The sequence below is a fragment of the Calliopsis andreniformis genome, chromosome 10 (genome assembly GCF_051401765.1).
Source record: "Calliopsis andreniformis isolate RMS-2024a chromosome 10, iyCalAndr_principal, whole genome shotgun sequence".
Taxonomy (NCBI): Eukaryota; Metazoa; Arthropoda; class Insecta; order Hymenoptera; family Andrenidae; genus Calliopsis; species Calliopsis andreniformis.
Genome location: NC_135071.1, coordinates 12,977,450 through 13,003,582, shown reverse-complemented (window position 1 = coordinate 13,003,582; position 26,133 = coordinate 12,977,450). Strand labels below are relative to the sequence as shown.

The following is a 26,133-nucleotide window of genomic DNA, read 5'->3' as shown; positions in this document are numbered from 1 at the left end:
ATATTTGGACTATGATGTTCTAGTAGCTAGATATACTATTTTATGTTATTATATTTTGTTTTTAATTTAATTTTAGAAAGAGTAGAATTTAAGTGCAAAATTAGATAAATAAAATCGTTAGTGTTCAGATATCATGACATAGTCAGCTACGAGAATATTTCCTTTATGTTGCAAGTAGATTTGAAACTGGCAGGGTGGTTTCTTATCGTTCGTGAGTACTTTGAAAATCTTTTAAGAAAACACTTTGAAGCTTTCAAGCATACTCGAAAGTGAACAAGATAGGTTCAAACTACTTAAAACCTCTCGTAAGTGTAATTATAACAAAAGGAAATGACAGTTGCGAGTATAATCGAACAGGTGTCAACACGTAAATAAATAAACTTTGAATGTCTGTGATACTTAATTTTTAACTACGATATGTTTAAAAAATAATCCTCCATACGAACTGTACGTAAGCAGTTGACGCAATCTTTCTAAGAAGTGTTATACTTTTTCGACATATTTCTTGCAACAAGAGTCGAAGAAATTATGATTTTTCATTCATGCAAAGTGTGACCTAATTTTGATCATTCAATGTGACTTGCAAAGAAACAACAATGCAGTATATGTTAAAATTGAAATAATGGAAACGTAGTGTTATTTAAATATTCATTTAAATTAGAATCTACTATAACATAGATCTTCGAAAGCAGATACTGTCACTGTATAGGTGATACAAATTAAAAAGGGAGTTATGTAAAAGAAAACGATGCTTCAGTATTGCAAAATGCGATACTAAATTTGGATTCCAACGTCGAAAGCATATTTAAAAATGGTACGGATATCGTATAATGAATTTTATGAACATATAACAGTCTATACGAAGCTCGAGGTTATGCCAAGGACTTATTGTGGTGCGTCCATAAACTGACTGACAGTGAGACATATAATAGCCTTGAAAAATTTGGAAACGTATCACCCAGGAAATATTATTTCTCATATTATATTATTCGCCATTGTTTGTGAAAACAATTGAAATTACTTCTATGCGATTTCCTCATACCTTTGAAATTATTCAAATGCTCCGTTAATGACGTATCGCTCAAAGATGTTCGTGTATACATTCGTCGCGCAAAGTATATGAAACATACGCTCGTAGCAAAGTATGTCAACTGCTGATAATTCTGCCGAACTTAATATCGTATTACACGTTCGTAATATGTGTCAGTAATTACAGAAACCATAAATATGGAAAATTGGAATTTTAATGTGAGGAGCAGTCGAAAATTGAAGCATTTTAAGAGAAACAGGAAATATTAAAAAATTTATAATACCATATTCTGTAGAACTTTCACGAAATATATAACCATTATTTTAATATTATCGTTACTTTATACAGTGACGGATAAAAGAAAGGGTATTATTAAAAATTTTATCCCCTATTTGTAACACTCATCTATTCTACGATTTCTAGGATATCCTTTTATCCCATTCAAGATAAATATTCTACAGTTTCTTTTTACCAAATTATTGTGTCCTTTTCTTCCATTTTTTTACTTTTCAAATTCCCTTCTTGTCCCGCCTCTATATGAAGCATTTATCTATGTACAAAGACGTAACTCTTGCAGTGGCTAATTATCAAACCACCCAAAAATTCACCATCTATTTCCTAAACAAAACAGACAATTACCCCACACTAAATATTTACCTCTTCCTCCAATTTCATCTCGGCTGCCAACGTTCCTGATTTTCACCGACGACGTAACAAAAACTGCTGCGATACACTTGCCCGCTAATTACGTTTAACACGGCATGCTAATTACCCTGGATCTCGCGCGAATTATTAATTACCTAGTGCTCGACAAAAATACCCCCTCCCTCGTCGCTGGTTATCCTCGTTGGGGCAATTAGACGTAATGGAACAATTAGCACTGTTCGTATCGGGACGCTATAAGAATCCTCGTGACGAGGAGAATTTCTCGCTACGTTGCGCGAGCCTTGTTGTGTCTTCATCGCAAGGGAAACACGCGTGTTCGCGGATCGCGGCCGAATGTCGACGATTACGCACGCTTGTCGAGACGCTCCGCGGAAACGCGACGGTTTCTTAAGCTGCGTCCTCACGAAAGCAGCTTAAGCACGAAGAACCTCTCATTTTGATCGATATAATGTATTGTAACAGTGTAACTTCATCGATCTGTTCAGTTAGTCATCGTTAGACTGCAGATGTTTATGCAAATTCCTGTTTTCATACATGAAATTAGAGAAATTGAATCTACTTCAAGATTTATTTCAGCTTTAAAATATGAAGTGTACTTATTTTTCGATGATTTCTAGTTTTTCTTGTATTATATGGATTTTGACTCTTTTTTCTGTTTGAAAGTCTCGTAAATGCATAAAGATCCGCAGTCTAGTCATCACACTCTATTAAACAAGCATTGTATAGTATCTCACTTTAATTTTTGTAAAATAATGTTTGAATTCTTCAACATAATCGTATGTAGAATTGCTAATGGGTCTCATCCTCTACAAAATAAATGTGATTGTGCTAAAACGACCTACCCCAGACCTATGTCACATCTTCAAAAAATTCAAGTTAAAGCTTCAGTTGAGAACTGAGTATACTTATACAATAAAAAAAATGTTAAGCTGAAATTATTCAAGTCTCTTGTAGAATTCACAAAAATAGCTACTCTAACAGTCCTGAGTTTAATAGAATCAGTAAGAGTCGACTTTACAGATTTAACAGTGCCTCTCTTACTGTAATCAAGCTAGCTCTGTTAATTTTACAAAAGTCCACAACAGATTCTACAAAAGTCTAGTCTGCTTCAATCTACTTATGAAACTTTTGCAAGATCTGTATGACCATTTTTTCTCGTGTAGGATTTATATTTACAGAAAGTACAAAAGACATCACAAAAATGTTGTATTCTTCATAAATCCTCTCAAGAAGTAGGGAACATTAGTGTAGTAACAATCCAAGTCCATGTCTCACAAAACCTTAACCTAACCCTACATAATAGATGGTAGTGCATTTTTCTTTAGGTGTTTCAATTCAACCTCCACGACTCCATATTACCACCTTCTCCTCTAATGAAAAAGAAAAAAACATTTCTCAAGTGTAATAGACATCATAGCTCGCTACTCGAGTACCTGTCGTCTTCAAGGGTTGAACTGTTCCTCATCCAACTAATTCGCTTCCTTCGCTCGTTCACGATTCCTCCATCTCGGGGTCGATGGAAAGCGCGAACAGCAATGGTCGATTTAAATACAATGAGATATAAAGTAATCCCATCGCAATGGAACTCCGTAAAACTTCCATTTACCTTCTCTTAATTAAAAGAAAGTCGTCGCTCGAATTACGGTTTTAATCTTCCAGCGAGCTCGCTAAGCGCGATCCTCGCCAGAGGTAATTACCTTTCAGATCTGTTTCTCCTTTTAGCAGAAGCTGTAGGCCCTTTGATACAAGTCGACTGGGGCTCGTTTCCCCCTGGGAATCTTCCAGATTCGTTTCTACTTACAGAGAGCCGAGCACCACTCGATCGATCGTGGATAATTCGGTTAAGCGGACTGCTATCGGTTCGAACGATCGCGTCTATTCTACTAACTGCCTCAGTTGACGAATTGACCCGAGTGTTAACCCCCCTAGACGCGTGAGACCATTCTCTGCCGTCAGAATTTCGACGGTGGCTTCTACATCGGTCGGTTGCGTGACAAGATTTACAGTTCTTTCCTTCTCTCTTGGTTGTGGCTTGTTGAACATCTATGGAGGAGCTAACGAGGGAATATTCCTAGAGTGACTATTAGTCTAGGGGTCTAGGCACATGTATCTAGACTGACACAGCTCAATATGTCCTATTCTATATAAACGCAGTTTTTGTTTGAGTATCTTGCAGCTTTGAACTTCAAAGAGGAGCCAATTTTGAAAAGTTCCAAGAGCTATCCTATACTAAATGAATTTTTTAAATACCTTTATTTCATCAGTGCTTAATAAGTATAGATAAGTGACAGTAACACTGAAAGTAAATAAGTCTCCATTGACCAAAATATAAGCTTTCAAAATCGAGAAGAATGAACGAATCTATACCTCATTCTCTGCCCATTGCATTTGATGTTTTAATTTCTTCTTTATACTTGCTCATAAACACTGGTTTAAAAATAGGTAAAGATCCCATTAATTAGTACATAATTTCTTATCAAGTTATTTTTTAGAGCCATGTACTCAGAGTTTTAATACTTAAATAGTATTTCCCAATTGGTCTATCAAAATGGCACAAAACGTCCCTTTTCCAAAGAAGCAGGCGACGTAACACGACCCAATAATACTGATCAGTTAGAACAGCACGGGAAGGAGTATCAGTCTGCTATCGTTCACTGGACGACCTTAAGGCCGATTTTAGAATGCCCTTTGGTGAGTTGTTATGGACCAGTCGTCGTGGTACGTCGCCTTCTCGCCGCTTGTCGGCGGTTTATGCTGAAACTCTTCAAGGTCGAGCGGAAAAGTCGAGCTCCTTCACCGAGTAAAGGTAGCCTTTCGGTCTCCACTTGGCTAATCGAACGAGACAATGCATCTTGAGACAACTCTGCCTCCTCTCTCAGAGATTTCGCGTTTCGCCTCGGCACAGGCCGCCACATATGCGGCGTAGAAGCTCAGCGATTATTGTTTATGAAGTACTTGAAAACCCAGCTCCAATGGTTCTGCGCAGCACCGAATCTTCTCAGCGTTCGTTAAAACAACCGCCCGCTTAAAATATCCTGATGGAAACGATGGTTCGAGCGAACGGTTGTTTTTGCGGACTACCATTCGTGCCTTGCCAAATAGAGTGCTGGTGTTACCGTGTAAAAGGTAATGGATAATTGTTTTTGATCGTATCTTCAGCCACTGATATTAATATTGTAGTAATCGTTAACAAATTTAACTTTGATATTTTTTAAAATTTCTAACTTGAAAATTCAAATTTTCTTTGTCATAGTTTACTTGCCAGATGCATTTAATATTTCATTTGGAAACTAATTTGTGGTCTTGTAATCTGCATCTTCAATAAATTGTGTACCTTCTTTCAAACTTGATATTTGATATTTAATTCATTAGTTCATGTGTATTTATTAGAGATATTAACAGAGCCCTCTTTCTCTTTTCATATCCACATGGCAGAATTTCAGAATAAATTGATTCTAGGAATGAATTTATCAATTATTTATGGGTTAATACACAGTTCAAAATAATTGAATAGCTGTCTGCGAAAATTGGATTATACAATTCTTTTTGTCCTTGCAGAGGAGCACATGTTATGAACTAGACAATCGTTCTTTCTCGATCTTACATCCCACTTATGCAACCTTATCTCAACATATAAGTGAAATATCTCTGATAAAATAATTTGCATATGTAGGAAGAACCTTCTTTCACTCAAACACCGCCGACTGCAAACTTTGATTAAAAGAATAGACTTTATGCACTAAATTTGCAATTCTCCAGAATCACTCAAGAATTTCTTCGAACTCTCCACCTCCTCAGCGAAGACTGCGTAATCGTCCACTGTAATTAAAGCGTCAGAAGGAAAAACGAGGGTGCCACGGAGCTCCAACCGCTTTATTCCCATTGTTTCGAAATTAAAATTCAGGAAGACCGTGCGAAATTGATGGCTGCACGATGCTAATACGATTTTATAGGGGCCGGATGAACGGTCACTTAAATTTTATGAATCTTTCACTTACTTTTCGATTCTGCCCGGCCGTCACGTGACACACGACCGTCGAGCTCGTCGCACGGGTTGTGAAACAGTGTCAGTGACCGACAGCCTAAGGCCACCAGACCGCTTTGCACCACGCATCGTTCCGAACTGAGTTAAGTATCGCTCGCACCATGAAAAAAAATCTTCAATCTGGTCAACTTGGCCTTATACTTGTACCAAGATTCTTCGAATTATTACGAGTCAATCCTCCATGTTATATCAGATATGAATAAGTAGCATAAATTCATTTGTCCCCTTTAATGCTGCGTCGAATTTGACGTGACTTCCGTGATAGTCTTCATTTTTCAAGTTAAAAGTTTGGAACCATTTTTTAAGTTAAAGAAAAGAAAGTGTGATTTTGCTAAATACACATGTGTGAACGATAGAAAAAATTGAATTAGTGAGTTGAGGAATAGTACAAGTCCGAAATTAGCCATTTTTAACTAATCTCAAAAGTAGGTATATCTGGATCACAGAGCTAAAGTGTATTAAGTCACACGAAAACCAAGTGAGGTTAATGCACTCTGGACTCTGGGGTCCAGATATGTAAAATGCACAGAACTACACATTAGGCCCAAATATATCCAATTGTATAGAATAGAAGAATACAGCTACAGCAATACAATACCAGTATTGAGACACACATTTTTAGGTTATCCACTCATTGGAACATTCGACATCTTAAGCGTCCAGTTATTAGGACACTTACTTTATAGTGATAATTTTTAACTCAAAAACTCAGAAACAAAGTTTACAAATACCATATCGATTCCACAGCACCCCAACTACGTGTCCAAAAAAAAGCAAAGAAGTATTCTCGTAAGACTCCTGCTCGTAACATGAAACCCAATTCTAACTTGATCACCAATTTAAGACAAGCCACACCGAAACTGTTCCCAACTATATCTGCCACTAGCTCCCTAGGGAATCAAGTGCCCAAGTTCCTACTATATCCCGACTTTCCTTCCAGTAACCACCGCGAACTTGCAAAAAAGTCAACACCGCTGAATTTCCGCTCGAAACACGTCGCAGCGAAAGGTTTAATTACAAAGTTCCACGGTTTGCTCTATCCCCTAGACGCTCGACCAATTAGCCTATCTCCTCTGTTACCATTCCCTACCATCGGCGGTTCGAGGCAAGGAGTACGAAGCTCCAATTAAACGTGAGAAATCGCGCTCCGAGTCTCTCGGCGAAGGACCTATATAAAGGCCAGCGGTGAACGGGTGCTCTAAGCAAACGATCACGGTGGTCTGCGGCCGTGGTAATCCGTTACGGAGGATCGATGTAACGCAAGACAGGCCCCTCTTAGATCGATCTCGGGGATCGGCTGATCGCGAGCGGATCCGAAGTGAACTTCGGTGGCCGCGGTCGCTGGCCCTGAGAAAGCCTCATCCCTCGTCGAGATCGAATTCAACGTGGTTTGACACTGACCCACACACTGGTTGGCCCACTTACTGCTGCCTCCGCATCGTGGCCAGTGTTGCCAATAATTACGCGCTCATCGGAGTCTTCCCCTTGGCCACGATCGAGGTTCTGTCTTGGACCTATAATTTCTTATCTGCCTGCTAAACGAGACGTCTACTACACATTGGTGATTTTTAAACGGTTCGATACAACCTGCCCAACTAGAGAGAAAGGTAGTAACTATAGAAAAATGTGAAATTGAGTTTCTTGTATTGTTGGATGATTTTGAGCATTTTGGTGTCTTGCTTTAGCGCAAAATAGCGGTGAAATATTTTTAGTAGACTAATTTTTTTAGTAGTCTGGATTTTTGAAAATTGTAGCGCTAAAGGGCTTGAGTGATGTTTAACTTTTTATATCTCAAATAAATATTTATATTTTGTGGAGCTAATCGATTTGGAAAATGAGGGACTCAGTTAACGATATCATTCGGTAAGTTCATACATATTTATTCACCAAAATACCGATACCTATATATTTTTTCACGAGATCATTTATGAATTCCTTCAGAAGAACTTTCTTCTCAGGATCATTTATTCAGTTCTTAAAATATTCACAATTAATTATTAATGAATTTTTTTTTAAATGATGTATTTAGTAATGATATAATACTCGATACCAAATAGAAACTTATAGATACATATCGATTTTATCGATAGGGTATCGGTCCTCAGATTAACTATGTTGATGACTTTCGTCCGTTCATGTTGATGATGCTGTCCACCGTCAGGAAGAAAAGGACGACCCGGTTAAAGTACTTTTTTATTGGCGATAATTCGGGTTTACGATGTGAAACTACTTTCGGAGAAGATGATTGGACACCGCTGATGGAAATACGAACCCTGACGCTAAATTGAACATGTTTTATTACGATTTCACTGTTCCTCACACTCAATTGGATGAACTGAATAAAATATGAGAGTTTATGAGCGAGCCTGGCAGAAGGGAAATTTAAAGGGCGTGTGATGACAGAATTTTTTTTTATATTATACAGAGGTAATGTGTATTTCTTATTCACCGTGAGACAGCGCGAGGAAATACTTTAAAATACATAATTAATTTCAGTCTAAGTAAAGTCAGTACTTGATTGGATTTTATCGAATGGTCTAGAGAAAAAGATGAAGAATTTGTAGGTTGTGGACATGTTAAGTCGTTAAAAGTTATAAGTCAAGTTTAAGCTTAAAAAGTATAAATTGGTTTCAAATGAAGTATGCAGATGCAATATCCATTCTCAGTAATTGACTCTATTTTACAGTTTTAGAAGTATCGCTGAAATTTTCATATTTCTCTTCATCATTAATCATTAACCTTATGTATTTTTAAATTCTTCGACTTCTTACTCACAAATCGCTTCTTAAATTAAAAAGGAATAAAGCAAGTACAAAAATATCAAACAAGAAGGTAATTACCATACAAAAATATACCCTAATTATAATTTCTTTTCATCCAACATTCTTCATTCTACTAATTCATTAAACTACTATTAGCCCATCTAAATCCACATGGAACATACCTACACCATTGCCTTCGACAAAGAAGCACTATCATCAAGGATGGCCCAAAAAGCTCTCCATCGTCAACATTAAAACGAGCACGGTGCACATTTATCTCCCCAGTGAGTCAACTCCTGTAACCAGCCTCCAATCTTTTAAGACTCGCAAACAAATTGCGATTCTGGCAGACCAAAAGGAACCCGTCACGCCCGCCTAAGAACCATTCAAGTTAGACTCATGAGGAGCAACCGATCAACTGTCACCGCAGTTAGAGGCCAACATCAGTGGTGACCCAAATAACAGCAAGCTGAATTCGTTAAACGACCGTCTGATCCCGATGCCTTTGATCTGACTAAATGCACTGACAATTAATACGAGAACCTTTAAATAGCCGACACACCTGCGGTAACGAAACGACTCGAAAGAGGTCCATAAGAAATTTATCCAGCGGATGGTCGAAAAGGGGACACGAAACGGAGAAAAATACGTCTCTCGTTAATCAGCCTCCCAGATGGTCGGGTGCGTGCACCCGTGCGCGCCCCTATAATTGAAAGATCGTCTAATTGATTTGCCCCGTATCGAATATGGGATGAAAACGTCCCGGATGACTTGGCTGGAACAGTGACCAAGTCAGGCATGTAAACACGGCGAATTGTATCAATGCCCGGTCGACCGTGAAGCCTGCTAAGCCTGGTTTGGCCCGTGCCAGAAAGAAAGGATTTACCCACTGCGTCAGATTTCTCACTCAATTGGCCAAACGCGACTGCGCTCCGAGAGGACAACAGTTGGATCCTCTTTCGAAATCCCATTTTACGTCGTTACGCAACGGGCGTTGGTGAAATATGTTCGCTGTGAAACGTACTGGTCCGCGGGGAACACTTTATTAAAATTTGGGATTGAATGGGAGCATTGACGAAGGGGGAAATGGTACCTCTGCTGATTTTTCGGAATCTGGAATTTGTATTATTTGCGACTGGTGAGGAAGAGTTCCAGTGGAAAGTATGGATAGTTGAGCTGTGTTGAAATAGTAGTAGTAGCATTTGCAATTAGCAGGATAAGTTTCAAGGCTGTTGTTTTTCGTTAAATGGCATTTTTTGATATTTTCCTTGGTTTATTTTTCAATAAAAATTCTAAGTACTATGTACATTCATATTTCTTGTAGTTTGACACTGGTTTTTAGAGAATCGAAGAAACGGGATGCCTGAGATTCTAGAATAACTGTAGAACACATACTAATTGATTTCCAAAAAAAATATATCAAAATGAGAAGAGACAATATGGCATTGCTATTGACGATCTTAAATGGAATAGATATTTTTCAAAGTCCAAACTCATTGTCAGACAAAGGTTACTGATATATGTGTATACTGATAGATGATTCCTTATATCACATAATAAAATCGCAAGAATCTTAGTATTATAAATTATATTATTCTTCAATACCTACTAACAACAGTAGCAATTAATATTTACTACCTATTCTAGCGACAAATTGTACCTGAAAAGCAACAATCAAATAAAATTTGCTGCACCGTCAGTATCGAACTTCCCAGAACTTCATATGCACCTAACCTAAAACCAAACCAACAATGTGATGTGCCGACCACTACGCCAATGCGCGGACCCTGTTTCATTCTATTCTTCATTCACAGCGCGGAGGGACATTAGAGTTGTACTCACCAGAATGGCTCGGTAGCCTGCATTCAAGCGCGTTTAAAACTACCTGCCATAAAGTCACGGAGTTTTGTAACAGATGCGCTCGACCAAGAATAGCGGGGAACGAAGATCGCATTGAGGTCGAATTGTGTGGCACGACCGATTCGTGGGACAGGTAATGGGGGAAACAATTGGAGAATCGGACGGCGCTACTGCTCGTATCTGAATCGCGATCGAGCAGACGGGCAGACGGGAGGCCAGGTAAGCAAGATCTGAAAGCAAAGGTCGCTAAAATCCTTGAGAACTGGTCGTATCGGCGGTGAAAGGATAAGATGCTAACAAAAGAACCGTTGACATCGGTGGTGAAGTTAACACAACAATTACTGAAACTATTACACGCGGTCGAGTAATGCGTTCTCCCATTGTCTCCTGCATTCCCGTTATCTATTTAAAGGCGAGCGGCTCTGTCCTGCCATTTAACGAAGAACTTGACAAAAACAAAGATTGTTGTCGTGGGAAATTGCTATGATGGCAGAAGAGCGGTATTTCTTGCGAATAGTCTGCGTATGCGAGTTTTTCAATTGTCACTGTTTAGTCTTGCGGATGGAGTGTATCGATAATAGAGTTTGCTAGGAATGAAGTAGATTCATGTGGTTTCTCTGGCGTTGTTTTTTGCGTAACAGTATCTCGTGTTATGAGGAAAGGATATTTCAATGGAGCAATGGATGTATGTATTACCAGTTCAGGAGGAGGTGGTTGAAAGCTACTTTTACGCGAGTAAATGTAACGCCCTACTTCTTAACTGATACGAAACTGTCGTTCGAGACAGTTGGCATGATTTGTTTCTTCGTACTGCTTCCGCCATTATTTTATATTGTACATGAAATGACAGTTACACTGGTATCTTTGCTTGTTATAATAGGTACAGGTTTCGTTTAAAACTTTGGTCAATTTTCACCTCATTTTGTGCTAGCATCATTGAATTTGTACAAAGCACGTATAGATAATTCAGATAAACACAATGGTATGAATATTTTTTATAGATCAGAAAATTTATAAATGAGAGATACCAGTTTCTATTGTCATTCTCATGTGAATGTCTAATTGAAATGTGACAATTTGAAATTTTGAATATTTTAATCTTTAAAGACTTGAAAATTTGAATATTTTTGAATAGCAATACTTGAGAATTCCTATGCTAGAGAATTCCCATGCCTAAGATTTCCCATGCCTGAGAATTTATATGCCTGAGAATTTATATGCCTGAGAATTTATATGCCTGAGAATTTATATGCTTGAGAATTCCTATGCTTGAGAATTCCTATGCTTGAGAATTCCTATGCTTGAGAATTCCTATGCTTGAGAATTCCTATGCTTGAGAATTCCTATGCTTGAGAATTCCTATGCTTGAGAATTCCTATGCTTGAGAATTCCTATGCTTGAGAATTCCTATGCTTAAGAATTCCTATGCTTGAGAATTCCCATGCTTGAGAATTCCTACGCTTGAGAATTCCTATGCTTGAGAATTCGTATGCTTGAGAATTCCTATGCTTGAGAATTCCTATGCTTGAGAATTCCCATGCTTCAGAATTCCTATGCTTCAGAATTCTTATGCTTGAGAATTCCTATGCTTGATAATTCCTATGCTTGAGAATTCCCATGCTTGAGAATTCCCATGCTTGAGAATTCCTATGCTTGAGAATTCCTATGTTTGAGAATTCTTATGCTTGAGAATTTCTATGCTTGATAATTCCTATGCTTGAGAATTCCCATGCTTGAGAATTCCCATGCTTGAGAATTCCTATGCTTGAGAATTCCTATGCTTGAGAATTCCAAAGTTTGTAAACTTTAAATTAGAAACCATTTGCACCGAAGAAACTAAAACTGTTCCTACGTGAAAATTCTAAGTTTCATTAGGCATGTCTACATATTTATGCAAACAATAAGTTATTCGAAGAATCTCAGTCACATGCATCGTAAGGCTAATCATGAGAGTCAACCGGAAAGATCTGTTCCTGGCTCGAGGCACGGTTCAAAACTGTTCCGGCGAAGTGGAAGCGGTAGCTGCTTGCTGAATGCCTTATGAACCAGACGAACGGACATCCTGAGGCGTTACGTAACTTTGCCCACGGCTGGTCAGCAGCGAGCAGAACCTAATCTTTTCTTGCCTCTCCTGGTTCACCACTCTCCCGTCGTTATTCCTTTTTTCTTTTCCCGTTTTCTGTCGCGTGAAGTCACCTTTCTCTGAAAGGAGACTGCACGGATGGTGAGACGGTTCGGGAATGAGGTCAGAAGCGGCGACCGTGCCAAACTCGCTGGCAAAAATCGACGTCTACATGACACGAAGACTCGAACGATTCACAGAACCGTGGCAGAGAGCTGGGTCCTTGAACGTGAAATCGTTTCACGCGTACTGGCCAAGGTAACGTCGTTGCAACCGTGTGACAAGATGATCAATTGTTAGCACATGCATGTTTTACAGAGAGAAATTGTAGCTGAGAATTTGTGAAGACGACGAACAGTTTAACGAGTTCACTGAACTATGTTTTAGGTGTTTAAAGTGTTTTCTTGGTGCAGTTCGATGGACCACTGAAGAGCTCATTTCCAAATAGTCAACTGGTCAAATGTTCAATTGGCCAAATGTTTAACTGGTCAACTAGTCTACTGTTCAAATGTTCAACAGTCCAAATACCTCAGTATTTAAAATTTTCATATCTTCAAAACGAGTGTTTTCAACATTTGTTCAACATTTGACTTTAAATATTTAAAATTTGTACTATTCATATTCAAACATTAAAATTGTCTTATATTCAAATGTCCTTCATTCTTAAAATTTCCCTATACATTTATGTATTTCAATTTCTGGATCACCGTTCCTAAAATTCTAAGCATCAACAATTTACTGTATCATACCAAAAAATGTCTATTTCAAAATCGAGACTCAAACGAATGGTTTTTCACGGGATTAATATCAGATACAATTTTCCTAGGGCTGAAAAATTCGATTCAACGTCAAGCATCCTCGCGTCGGCTTCTGAGCATCACACCTTCACGTCAGCGAATCGAAACTGTTAGAGCACGTTTACCGTAACACTAAACTGTCGTGTCGCTTCCAGTCGCTTTTTCTATGCCCCAGGAAACGCTGTGTTTGCTGGTCCTCGCGTTTCGTACCAAGCGCGCGTGACCAGGGCAGACACTCGCGAGAAAATGCTTATGGACAAGCTGTGAAGCGTTTGAAGCGTGTTTCATTCACTTTTTTCGCACTTTTTCGAGAGACTACGTTGTTTAAGGGCTTATACCAGTATGACACAAGCTTTAGTGGCAAATGGACCGACCTTTGAAGGCTTTTCTTGGGTACAATTATACAATAATAGTAATGTGAGTAATATACTAGAGCTGGACATATACAGGGTGAGTCACGTAACTGTATCGTCTGAATTTTTTTATAAACTACTCATTACATGAAAAAATATTTCAAACGAAAGTTTTTTGGTATCAAAAGGAGCATACTAAAGAAGGGCATTTTCTCGATACGAAATAACTTTCATTTAAAACATTTGTCAATGCTAGAAACAGTTTACAAGAAAATTCAAGTGGTACAGTTACCTGATTCACCCTGTATATATTTAATATATATATTTAATCTAATAAATTTCAAACTAGAATCTCGAATTTAAAGATACATATATTCATAAAAATTCTCCTTCTCTAGTAACTTCACCCTATCGCTATTAGAAAATACCAAAAGAATAATCTAAATTCTGAATGTTACCTTCAGATTTAGGGACTATGTGGTTCAACAACATGTTTCACCGTGTGTTAGTGCCTTTAAAATCGTATGTACCTACTAATGGAATTTGTGAGGCTGCAAAGATTCGATCTCCCTGCTCGAAAATGCGAGTCCATAAAGTCGTGTTCGCGGCAGGTCGATGGGAATGCGAAACACGTGTTGTTAATTTGCCACGGGCCGGGTTACGTGGTGGCTGGGACCCGCGAGCCACTCTGTTTCCGAGTATTTTCGATACAAAGGAAAATCTCGAAATTTAGTTTGACGGTAAATTCGTGATCGCACTCGGCAATGGCGGTTCGCAGGAAACGGAAGATGAAGTGACTTACACGACCTGCTCGTGGGATTCGTGTCACGCGTTATTTTGCAGGTCTGAATAAATTTTCAAGAGAACATTGGATTGTCAGATAGGACGCGGTAAACTATTTTAGGCCACCTTTCCTGGCGTGAGAGTTGGGAAATTATAGAGGAATAATCAAGAGACACTTGCATGAAAATGCCTATTAATGATAATTATGGAGATATTATACTGCAGAAATTGGGGGTTGCCAAGTAGTATTTATTCTATAATTAGAATTTAGAATTTAATTTAATTTAGACTTTTTTACAAAAGTTTTACTACACTAATAGTGATTCCAACTTTGAAAAATTAAGAATAATTCATTTTCATGTTCATTCTATAGTGCTCTTCTTTTTCTAGTACATAGCTGTCGCTATAATTTTTTAAATATCATGACTTAAAAGCATTGTGAATGATTAACAAATTTTTTAAAAATAATAATAGATCTTACATTACATAAGTATTTAAACCTATATAATATGTAAAAAGTAACATTTTAAAACAGTCATACTATTTTTTTGATTATGTATTTCATGCCAATAGCCCTGAACTGGATTTAAAAAAATAGAAAAATAAATGTTAAGAGCGATTATGTTGATGACAATCTCTAAACGTAGGACTATCTTCAGGAATCTAAAGTCCATCCATCCTACTATAAATTTCTACTGAAAAGCAATATATATTAATTTCATTTTAAGGGGGTATTCTAGTCTAGAAACTTAAGGGAAAAGAGAGGCAATTCTGTGAAAATCTATTACCAGTAATTTTGAAGATAAAATTTTAAAAATATGTATTTTTATAACATTTTTTAGACTTTAAAATGTGTCATCCTACAAAAAAAAAAAATATCTCAAACAACACTTCAGAACTTGCGATCTAAATTAGAATACCTCCTTAATACTTCTACAGAATAACAGAACCATAACTAAATCTCGCGAACGATAGGACCTCAGCAGAAGCAACAACAGAATAAAAAAAAGAAACAAGAAATCCGAAATCCCTTCAGCTGCAGCAACTCAATCGTTTCCCACATTTTTGTAAATGCATTTCGCTCTAAGCCCACGGCTCGCTTCCCACGAAATCTGTTTTCCAGCCATCGATAGGACGATCAAAATTGACGAACGGCTTACACACAAATACACTTCGGTTCATCGCGCCCGGCATTGAATAGTTAATACCTATTTTCGTATCGACGATGTACGTTTCGCGGCATTTTATTTGGCCCCACTGGACCGTGCCGAAATCCCTCGCTACGAGCCGAGGCCAAAATCCCGTACCGAGGGCCGCGATTGGTCGGCACTTGATTGAATTGGCGATCAGTAGCGGGCATTAGGTCCACCATCCAAAGGATTGAATTTCTGTCACAATTATCGGCCCCTACTCCCACTTTCCTCCCTCTCCCCCAACGTTTGTATATCCTACACCTACGCGAGCCTCCGTTTCCAATCCTGCATGGTCTAAGCGCAGCTGCGACCTTCTCCTACCGAGAATAAATCTAAACTCAAATTTAAATTCACTTATGGATTTCGTGGCTTCGATGGATATATGCGCTTCGAGGGGGTCGTATCTGGCGTTACGAATAATTGAACGTCTACGAAGCCGAGGGTTGCCGCGAGGAACCGATGATTTACGCGGATAGAGAACTTGGGTCTGCCAGAGAGGCGTTGGGTCGAGGATTTAGGTATGACACTATTTTAGATTTTAATATTCGGTTTTTTTACTGGACGCTGTGCTATTTTTTAAATATTTCTTAGTAGAACAAGTTGTGACTGTTTCTACAGGTCTGTGTGTATTACAAAAGCAAACACAAATGGCGTATAAAAATTGAGTTGAAGTGATGCAACGGTGCGGTACCTTTGAGCGCTCGACTGCAATAGGTATTGGAATTGCAATCTATTTTCTTGTATGCATAGCTCCAATTCACGAAGGCAATTTACATTTATTGCGTTTATGATACTTTTATGACGAACTTTTCCTCATGCTGCGCGAATTCTCTGCTTTAAATGTGTCATGCTTTCAATTGGAACAGTGCAGACTATGAATTGTGGAGGACTCTACAAAAAACAGTTGAGTGGAAGAATATTTATGGTCTTGTAGCAAAATGAACTTTCTGTGTTCCTACTGCTATATGAATATAAAATTTATATTATCTTTGAAGTGATTATCTTGATATACTGCCATGCTGCACAATTTGTATGGACTTTTAATATATGATTTATTATTTTCTTGTAATTATAGCTTTATTTGAGTAACAAAAGCTAACACACTATTCATGTACATCAACGAATAAATTTTTCATACTTTGACTAATAGAATCAGCCCAGTTAGAGAACTGCAACTGAATTAGATATTTGTTTCATCCTCCAAATATTACAAAGTGTATCTAACTTTCGATATTTCACAGAATTTGTACATTGCATGAATTCTGTATGTTTCTGCACATTGAAATCTTCCACTAATGCACTAAAACTCTCTGCATAGAGGAACCTTGGGCCTCCAAACGCGTCTCCTCAATTACAAAACACTTGACAGATACATCCACCCATCGATTACTGGGGAAACTCCTTCAGCATCCCGCAAAGGGGAAAATGTCTTAATCAGCTCGTCACGAGGACGAGGCGTTACAAAATCGCACGTGGACCAGCGTCCCTTTCACCGTGGCCAAAAAATTGGCGGTTCATCGAAAATTTCCACACATTCCCGACGAGTTTCTCGGACGCTGCATGGGCAGCTTCGAAAAAAAGAGTGTCACGGTCGGGCCCTGGTCTGGTACGTGTACAAACTCGCGTGCACTTTCGTCGCGAAACCGCAAAGACGTGAGATGAATCTGCTGGGGCTCGCGTGATCCTCGTGCTCGATCAGGATCGAGCGTCGAATCCGATATTCCGATCGAGCCACGTTAGAAAGTGTTGCACCACTGTCGTCTCGCTATATATAGAGTGCAAATGTACGTGCAATCGCGTGCAGCCTCGCGTGAAGTAATATCAGCGCGAGGAATGATTCTGTAGTGTTCCTGCACAACAAGTTCACGTGTAAGCAAATGCACCACGGCGTGTGCCTGTCGAGCCGGTTGCATCTGGGTGCATCCCGTGTCGAGTAGCGAACAACGGTCTTGATTCGAGCTGTTGATGGATTCAGATTTTCTCGTTATAAGCTTGCAAGATGGTACAAGCATCGAGTCGTTTCGTTGTAAGTTTATAACAATTTAATTGTATTTTTCAAGATGATAGAGAGAAAATAAGTTTTTCAAAGTGCAGTAGAACCTCGATCATCCGAAGTAAAATGAGATTCAAACCTGAAGTATTCTTTCGACAGATAACTTTATTTTCTTAGGGAAACTACTATTACCTCACTGTTTCAGTCTTAATTGAAAGTTCACTGCATTCTTAGTTTTATTACACATAATATGTGCAACTTTAAACAGAGATTTTAAATATTCGGCGTTTGGTTAATCGAGGTTCTACTGTAATGATTTTTTTTCTAAATTTAACTAAATCGTATGTTAAATAAGTAACTAAATTTTAACACTACTATTATTGTAAATATATATAACTTATTGAGAATTAATATATCTAAGGAACATAATATTTGTAACTTTTTATAAATTGTTTAAAATATTAAAATACTCTAGTGAAATTGTTAAATAAATCTCCTTGCAAATGCTACCACATATTACTAATTTACTAATTACTTGTTCACCAATACACTATTAACTAACTTGTTCACCAATCCACTATTTCTTATTTTGAAATAAAATCATTTTTCCTCTCTAAAGTGTTCTGAAAAATAAGAGAAAAGTAATAACAAAATTGTATTCCACTTTTTCAAAAAACCTGTATAGTGCACATCTATACCATTTTGCACTGTAGGGTTCACCAGTATTAACTTCTAATATTTCCAAATTGTATTCGCTCATATGCACGCACTTTAATTTCACTGTTTCTGTCAAACACTACTGCAGACTTTCCCAATCTTCAAAAGAACCTACTACACCATTATTGACCTTGCTTTAACACAAAGCAATTCGTAGCACAACGTAGAACAGTAAAACACCTCTCAGTTTAGGAATCAACGATTAGAAGGAAATACATAACGAACAAAGTGTGAATATACCGTAAAGAGTACGCGGAAAGCGAGGCACGTTCTCTCGCGCACACAGTATCTGAAGAAAAATCGAGGTATAAAGCCGATGAGCAGCACTGGCGGAGTTACAAAACAGGATCGACAAGCGGCTTGTACCGGTGCTCATAATATTGTCATAAGGCATACACCTGCGTGGCTGCGAGCTGCTGCTGCAGCGGCTCTTTAAGCGTCCACGGGAAGAACGAATCAAAGTGCAGCGCGCGATGAACGTTCGCACTCTACTTTGATCTCGATCCGCTTTTCCAGGGCCCCGACGCGATCTGAACGCGGATCCTGACCTCCATTAACCTGGTATCTCTGACCTCGAGGGCCAAACTTGTCACCGGGACACATGCTCCTCATCGATTGGATTCTCGAAGCGAGTACAGTTGAGAGCGGCTGGGTTTAGGCCTGGCTCTAGTGGCCAGAACGCGAGATCTGAGGAACAGTGGCATTATCTGGATCATGCGCTAGGTGTCTATTTAAGATTTGAAATTTTACAACCTCGACGCTATTCAATTTTTATGTTTCGTTTTTTAGAAGTTGAAAGCATGACAATGTTTTTAATGCAAAAATGCATTGTACTAATGATAGAAGAGTTGTATTAATTGTATGGGTATTTTTATTGTTACTAATTTGAGGGGATCGTCAATTTAATAACGTAATATTCATTTGTGTTTATGTATAGGCTAGGAACAGTAATGTAGATAGGTGAATGAAGGAAATAAAAGAGAGATTATTCTCTTATCAGTGTAAAAGTTAAATGCATTTTTAATGTCTGACATATAAAGATTGTCAACTATCCCCCAAGCAGTTTTTATTAAATTCTGAATTGGTGATAAAGAGACTTGTAATGGTAGGTATAATAATGCAACAGTAGTCGAGTTATTACTTCAACATGTGCGAAGGAGGCTTGAGGTTATTGACCCCCAAGAGAAGAAAGGTTATACACTTATAATTTCATGTTTATATATATATATGTCTGTACGAAGTAAATACTGAAGTTTAGAGAGATTATTAAATTAAGTGAATTCAACAATTCCTTTTTTTTTCTAAAAAAAGAATCGTTACAGAAGTTTGTTAAGAAAAATCTTTCATTACATTACATTACATTACTCTTAAAAAATGGAGGTAATTCTAAAGCAACAGAACCATTTAAAAAGGCATTCCTAAAGAAAGCTCATGAAAAATTCAGGAGAAAGTTCTGGCTCAGTCATAGTGATAGAATAACTTTAAAACACCGCCATTATCCAAACATTAAATAGAATGAATCTCCGATAAGGATACACTGTTGCCTCTAGAACACTCACAACATTTTTTCCTACTTGACAAAAGGGAGAGGAATAAATGAAGCAGTTTATTCGTAAAACATCCTTGCACTGTCTCAAACCTCGTTGCAACTAACTTATACACTCCTTGCAACAGTTAACGATACTTACAGAAAGCAACAAATTGGTCGGCCAGACGATTAAAAAAAAGCACTCGATAGTAAAACGGTCATTGTTTCGCGATAAACTTCTGAACCTAATATCATATACAAGAGCCAATTACTTTTCTCCCCAATAACCCGACGAAATTGATATTTCTCGAGGCAGCAGTTTCCATCGATGGTTACACGTGTGATCGCGTCGCGGTGCATTATTTCGATATCGATAGGCGACTAACGACCTCCAGAGGTCTTTTTATTCCTTCGCGAATCTGATTCCCAAGCTCATCGGGTCGCCAATAAAACTCGATAATCCATCCCGGAAATATCGGTCCCTTTTGTCCCTTTTTAAATGGAGAGGAAGGCAGAGCGGGGTTGGCATACATGGACAGCCCTAACCTTTTGGAGGCAGAAACTCCATGAATTCAATTGGCTTCATCCAGGCGGGGAACCAGCAAGTAAACAACAGCTATTAAATCTTTGAACGAAGACAATTATTTTTGGAAAGCAATTCCTTCGTAAGCCTTGCCATTCATACAAATGACGAGTCGAGGGAAATTTTATTGCCAAGGAGGCTTTTTTTAGAGACTTTGTAAGGTTTTGAAGCTTTAGGAAACCTCACCTTTTATTTCCACTTTTTTCCTCTTTGAATAATCGTGAAGAGACAATGTGTTACTTTTGTGGGAAGTATGATGGCGGATAAAATTGAAATTTAAATAAATTATCATTCATTTATATCTGCTTCTCTCTCCTCCCCTAATTAATAACAAAAATCTTGTGTCATAGAAGATATCATTAAATGGCAATAATAAACAATAAATAAGAAATCCTCCTTTATATGTAACGAGTAACGAAGAAATCAATACGAAAGCTTCCCAAACAAGTGGATCGAATTCATGAAATATTGAAAAACTTGCGACAAATAAAGTAATTGATACTGTGACAGATATGACACAGATTACTTAAGTATCACCAGAATACACAGTTAATTCGATCAAATTTTTCAATCTTACTCTAAAACGATCGTAATTACTTAACACTGTCTACTGTCAAATAGAAGCCCTACTTTAATCTTTTGTGAAATTCCCCAAGAATTAGTGTGACAATTTATCGTATCTTTGACTTCAACAAAACTATTCAAAAATACCTAATGACTCCTTGAATGATCCTGCAAAAATTAAAATGAGTGATGCTAGACGACTGCGCCATATTTGCACACTTTACTGTCCACGTGTACAGCGAACGAGGAAACGGAAATATTCAACTGTACGTTGGACATTAATCCGACATCCAGCTTGTATCTGCCTACGACTCTCTTCTTCTAATGGTCAAAGACATTAAGTTCCTAACTTTTTACAGTATTATCTGCCCCCTCTCGGCCAGTTTATCATCGTTCCTTCGTTCACTATCTTCCTCGTCGAGGACTCATCCCCAAAGCATACACGACGCTAACACGAGTTCGCTCCCAGGGGTTCTCATCTTTTTTTTCCACAATCTAGCCGACTCCAAGGAAACTTTAGAACACTGTCGAAGATAGAATTACCCTGTAACGGTATTTCATACCCGTTAATAACGTCCCAGGACGTTTATGTGGGTTATAGAGGCGAGAGGGTCCCTGGAGACCCGTACCAAATTTCCTAATTACTGACCCAAGCCCCACGGAAACAAAGTCAACTTTATTGTCCAAGCTGTTCTCGAACCGTAAACAGATTATTCACCCAGCGAAATAGAATGCTGATAACGCCACATAAATTCTTCGTGATACTCGAAGAATAGAATTTTCGACCTGGGCGCAATTTTCGGCTCAATTGGCGAGGTTTCCTGGGAATTGAGGGGTAACTGGTTGAAACCTGGGCGATTGGAAAATGTGAAATGGTATGTTAAATTGGATGAAGCTTGTGATTTGCGTTATTATGATCTCGTTACTCAACGTTTCGAATTGAAAACTGTACGAAATAATTTAGATAGAATTTGCCTTGAGAGGAGCCTCATACAGCATTGATTGACACTCTAGATGAAACAGTTTTAATGCATTTTGTGAGCGAGAACAAGCAGAAATAATCAGATTTAAACAGACATGGAAAATTATATTCGTTATGAAATTGCAATTATCTTGCAATGTATCACTTTTAAGCGAAAAAAAATTGCATGAGAGAGCATTCAAAAATACTTATGAAGATTAGGATCAGTAGAGCCTGGGTAAGTATCGATAAACAATACTAACTATATTAAATAGATATTAATAAGAATAAAGTAGACACAGTATCATTTGAGACACTAGTTTAAAAATTCTGCTTATTCATAGGCTGTATGTAAACTTTCGAGACAGGCAAATTCATAAATTTACATCAATCGTTGATAGTACTAATGTTAATTAAAATTTCCACGGAAGCGTAGGAAAGAGATAAATTTTAAAATTCCCTACTTCAGTGTCCACAGAGCGTTTCACGTTGCCGAAAGTTATCGAGCCTAAAGTTCGCCGTTGCTCCGAAACGGTCGGCTTTCAATAATATTCTGCCGTCCGTGTTTCCTACTTTCTATCCTCGCCTTTGCTAGACGTTCGACCAGACCTGAGTAAAATTCAGAGGAAAAATTTCTGGACTACTATTTTACCATATACGATTTAAATATTCATAGAAATATTATTAATAGACGTTACAACGTTGCTAATTGTATCAAATAATAAATTATTAAAAACTATGGACTTTTTTTAAACTATATTCTTTACAGACTTTCTATTCCTCTTTTTCTTTTATTAAACACTGTTTAATTATTTAATGATATTAGTAAGATATTTAATGAATTATTTTTATGTCAAATATGCTTTAATATGGCAGCAGACAGAGTGTTTTATATTTAGTGAAATTCAGTACTGGTTTTACAATTGCTTTTCGAATATAGATTTCTAATGGTTTTTAGATTGCAGATTTTTATGCATTTATGAAGATTTGAAATGTGTATGAAATTAGAGAATAATATTATAAAATATAGAAAATATGAAAAATAGAAGTTCCATTTCTTTCGTTGTGTTGATAAAAATACGAAATTGCATAAAACTCCTCAGTTTACTTATGGTCAAGCATCTCAATACTTATAAACGAGGGTGTACATATTTTATCCAGCTTTGCGTTCGACTAACCGCGGAAACGTGCGTGCAGAGGCGAACGCTTCATTATCTTCCGGTTGTCGTTCCTCGGACGTGATGTATCTCGTGTGAATGAACAGGGACCGCAAATGCGAATAATTACGCAAAAAGGCGCGATATCAACAGCTGGCCTGTGCTTCCAATACATGGCGTCATTTGTTTGCAAACAGACAACTCGTACTCCCGAGCACCGAATCACCATCAATCGATCCAACGGTCACGTAACTGTCTCAATCACCGCGACGGCCATCGATTTATCGCCCCGTAACAATAACCTCAATTCACAGTTCTCGACGCTAGAATCACGGAAGTGGCGTTGACAAAAGCGACCATCCCCTCGTCAGCCTCGACCAGCCGTAATAAAGACACATCAGACTAAAAGATACATGCACATTCGAGATCACTGAATCTCGAATCTCGTGGTAAGATCAGTCTGTTTCTGCTGAAACTACAGAGTCTACCTTCTACATCCATTCAAGGTACAAATCTCGTATTTTCACGAAATGTGTTTTGTAATTGCTAGAGACTTAGAAGATAGGAGTAGTGATAATATTAGAGTCGAAAGAGAATAGCTTGACATACACACACAAACACGGGTTAAAGAGACAATGCAAGGAGACAAAAATTGAATTTAGATTGAATTCAAAGAGCAGTTCTGGAATCGATCTACTACTGGGTCATTTGAAAGAAGAATTCTGTTTTACATAAAAATAGACTTAAATATCCAGTACTTGTTCTAAGTACTCAAAGCTCTTGCCCTAAGACCACTAAACTATTTTCTTATATAAATTTAACATTGGCATAACGAGCCATCGCTGTAAGGCTTCCACCAATCGGGCCTTCAAACTCCTCTAAAGTTACGTTTACATTAGGCAACTTTTGGTCGAGCAACTAAGTTGATCAACCTGAAGTTGATCAGAGTTGTTTGTGTAAACCCACTTTCAACGAAGCTGAAACGACAATTTTGATCGACTTTAGGTTGATCAGCTCGATTTCCCGATCGAAAGTTGCTTAAGGCTGTGGTTACAATGGATTCGTTTTCTGACGAACTGATATTCTGATAAATATGTCTGAACTTGTCTCACTTAACTCTTTGAGGCACACGATTTTAAAGAAAATAAAAACCCAAGTTGCACGTTCATAGCACTGTCAAATAAATGAAAAATTTTAAAGGAAATATTAAACTATATGACTATGAGCAACTTCAACTTTTCGAGGTGGCTTAAAATATATCCCACCGTGGATACAAAGCTAAGCAAAAGGTGGGACAGTTTTTAACCCCCCTAATCCCAAAGAGTTAAATATTAAATATTCCAGACATATTCGTCAGAACATCAGTTCATCAGAAAACGCAGTCTAATGTAAACGTAACTACAAATCAACTCTAAACACCAAATAGTAGAGGCTACAAAAACACTTGAACCTCTCAGAATAGTACAAGTCAATGTCTCTACTATTCCTCTGACTCGTACACAGAAACATGCTCTAGGCGAGCCGACACTGCCTACCAGAGAACCGGCGTCGAGCCAACAAGTGACACAGGACATCGACGGTCGTTCCGCAGAGAACAAACAGGAATAAACGAGCAGAACAAAGGACTCACCATTCGAGGTGCACCAGGTCCGATGCTATCCGCTAAAACGTCCAGCTCCACTCTTCCCCTCGGTTGCTCCAGGTCCTCGGCTGGTGGAAGAGTCCTTCCTCTCCGAATGCTGGGATTCGCGCACTCCGATCAGCTGTAGGTTCCTCGTGCACCGAACGCGAGAAGGGACAACAACAAACACTTGATCACGCAGGAAGAACGAAGGAAACACTCTCACAGCACTGGGCGGTCGTCGGGCATAAGTCGAAAACTGTTCTGGGTCCTTTTGTCCCGGGTGTCACGTGTACACCAGACACCTGCGTCTCCTATTCCTTGGCCTTTTGCCTCGGTCACTGGGAGCCTCGTCCCGCTCGCCCGCTCATCTCACCCCCGTGCGTTGCTCGCCGTCACAGCGGGCTGCTGGGTGTCCAGAAACGTGCCTCGCACCTGTTCCATCGATAGATCATCGACGGAAGCCGGACGTGGCGTGGCCTCTCCTGACGGCTCCGTCGCGCGAGGACACTTTCACGAGCTCTTTTTTTCTCTCGACATGCGTGCCACGTTCGAATCCCTCTTTCGTTCCCGCCGACCGCCCGCCAACTCCTTGGCCACCTCTTCTCTTTCTCTTTTCGCGCGAGGCGAGATCGAAGGAGCTGATGTGAAACGAAGGCTCCACTCGGGGTTGGCACTGCTCGATTCTCGACACTGTTCAGAGGCTTCACAGTCCACGGTCAGGTTTAACTGTTGAAGCTGTTCGAGGAGCGAAGTGTCCGATCGCTGTTCGATATCCCCGATCGGGTTAATGTTCACGGACGAGGCCAGCTGAGAGTAGCTCGGGGACGATGGGTTTTTCGTACGGCGCGATCGATTTCACCGAGATCATGATCGACGTTCGAAACCAGTTTCGAATCTCGCCGAGGAACGGATGCACTCTGTTGAAAAATGCGGCTCGCGTCTGCGCAGAGCTGCCTTCTGTTCGATGCAGGCGTCGAGTGGCGACTGTCGTTTCTTCCGACAGTCGGCGGCTCCCTGGCCTGTCCCTTCCCCCTCTACTCCGGCATCGACACAGCCGACTACACCACGGATTTATGCTATTACCGCACCGTCGCCACCCCCTATGCTCCATTGCGCCTCCGCCTATGGCTACTGCTTCCCGGTGGCCACTTCTTTTCAATTGCAACACCGTGACGCGATGCTCCTTCGCCCTTAAGTCGATTCCGTGCATGTGTTGGGGAAGCTGCGAGAAGTGAGAGATACTCTTTCTGAGGATTTTTATTTTGGGGGGTTGTTCTTGGGCTTCAGGGGCTTTTATTTGAAACTTTGGAATATTTTTTTTCATAGGAATTCGTAATACATATGTGTTAGATATTAGATCTTATTTTTGTGTTACAATCAGTATTATAATAATTG

General features: G+C 38.9%; 1 protein-coding gene across 1 annotated transcript in view; it reads right to left on the bottom strand.

Moving 5' to 3' along the window:
• Positions 1-25,568, bottom strand: part of LOC143184638 (uncharacterized) — a 68,610-nt gene extending 43,042 nt beyond the window's left edge. The window contains exon 1 of the mRNA XM_076387014.1: positions 24,745-25,568. The gene's annotated coding sequence lies outside the window, so the exon portion shown is untranslated. The remainder of the gene's footprint in view (positions 1-24,744) is intronic.
• Positions 25,569-26,133: the final 565 nt, after the last annotated feature.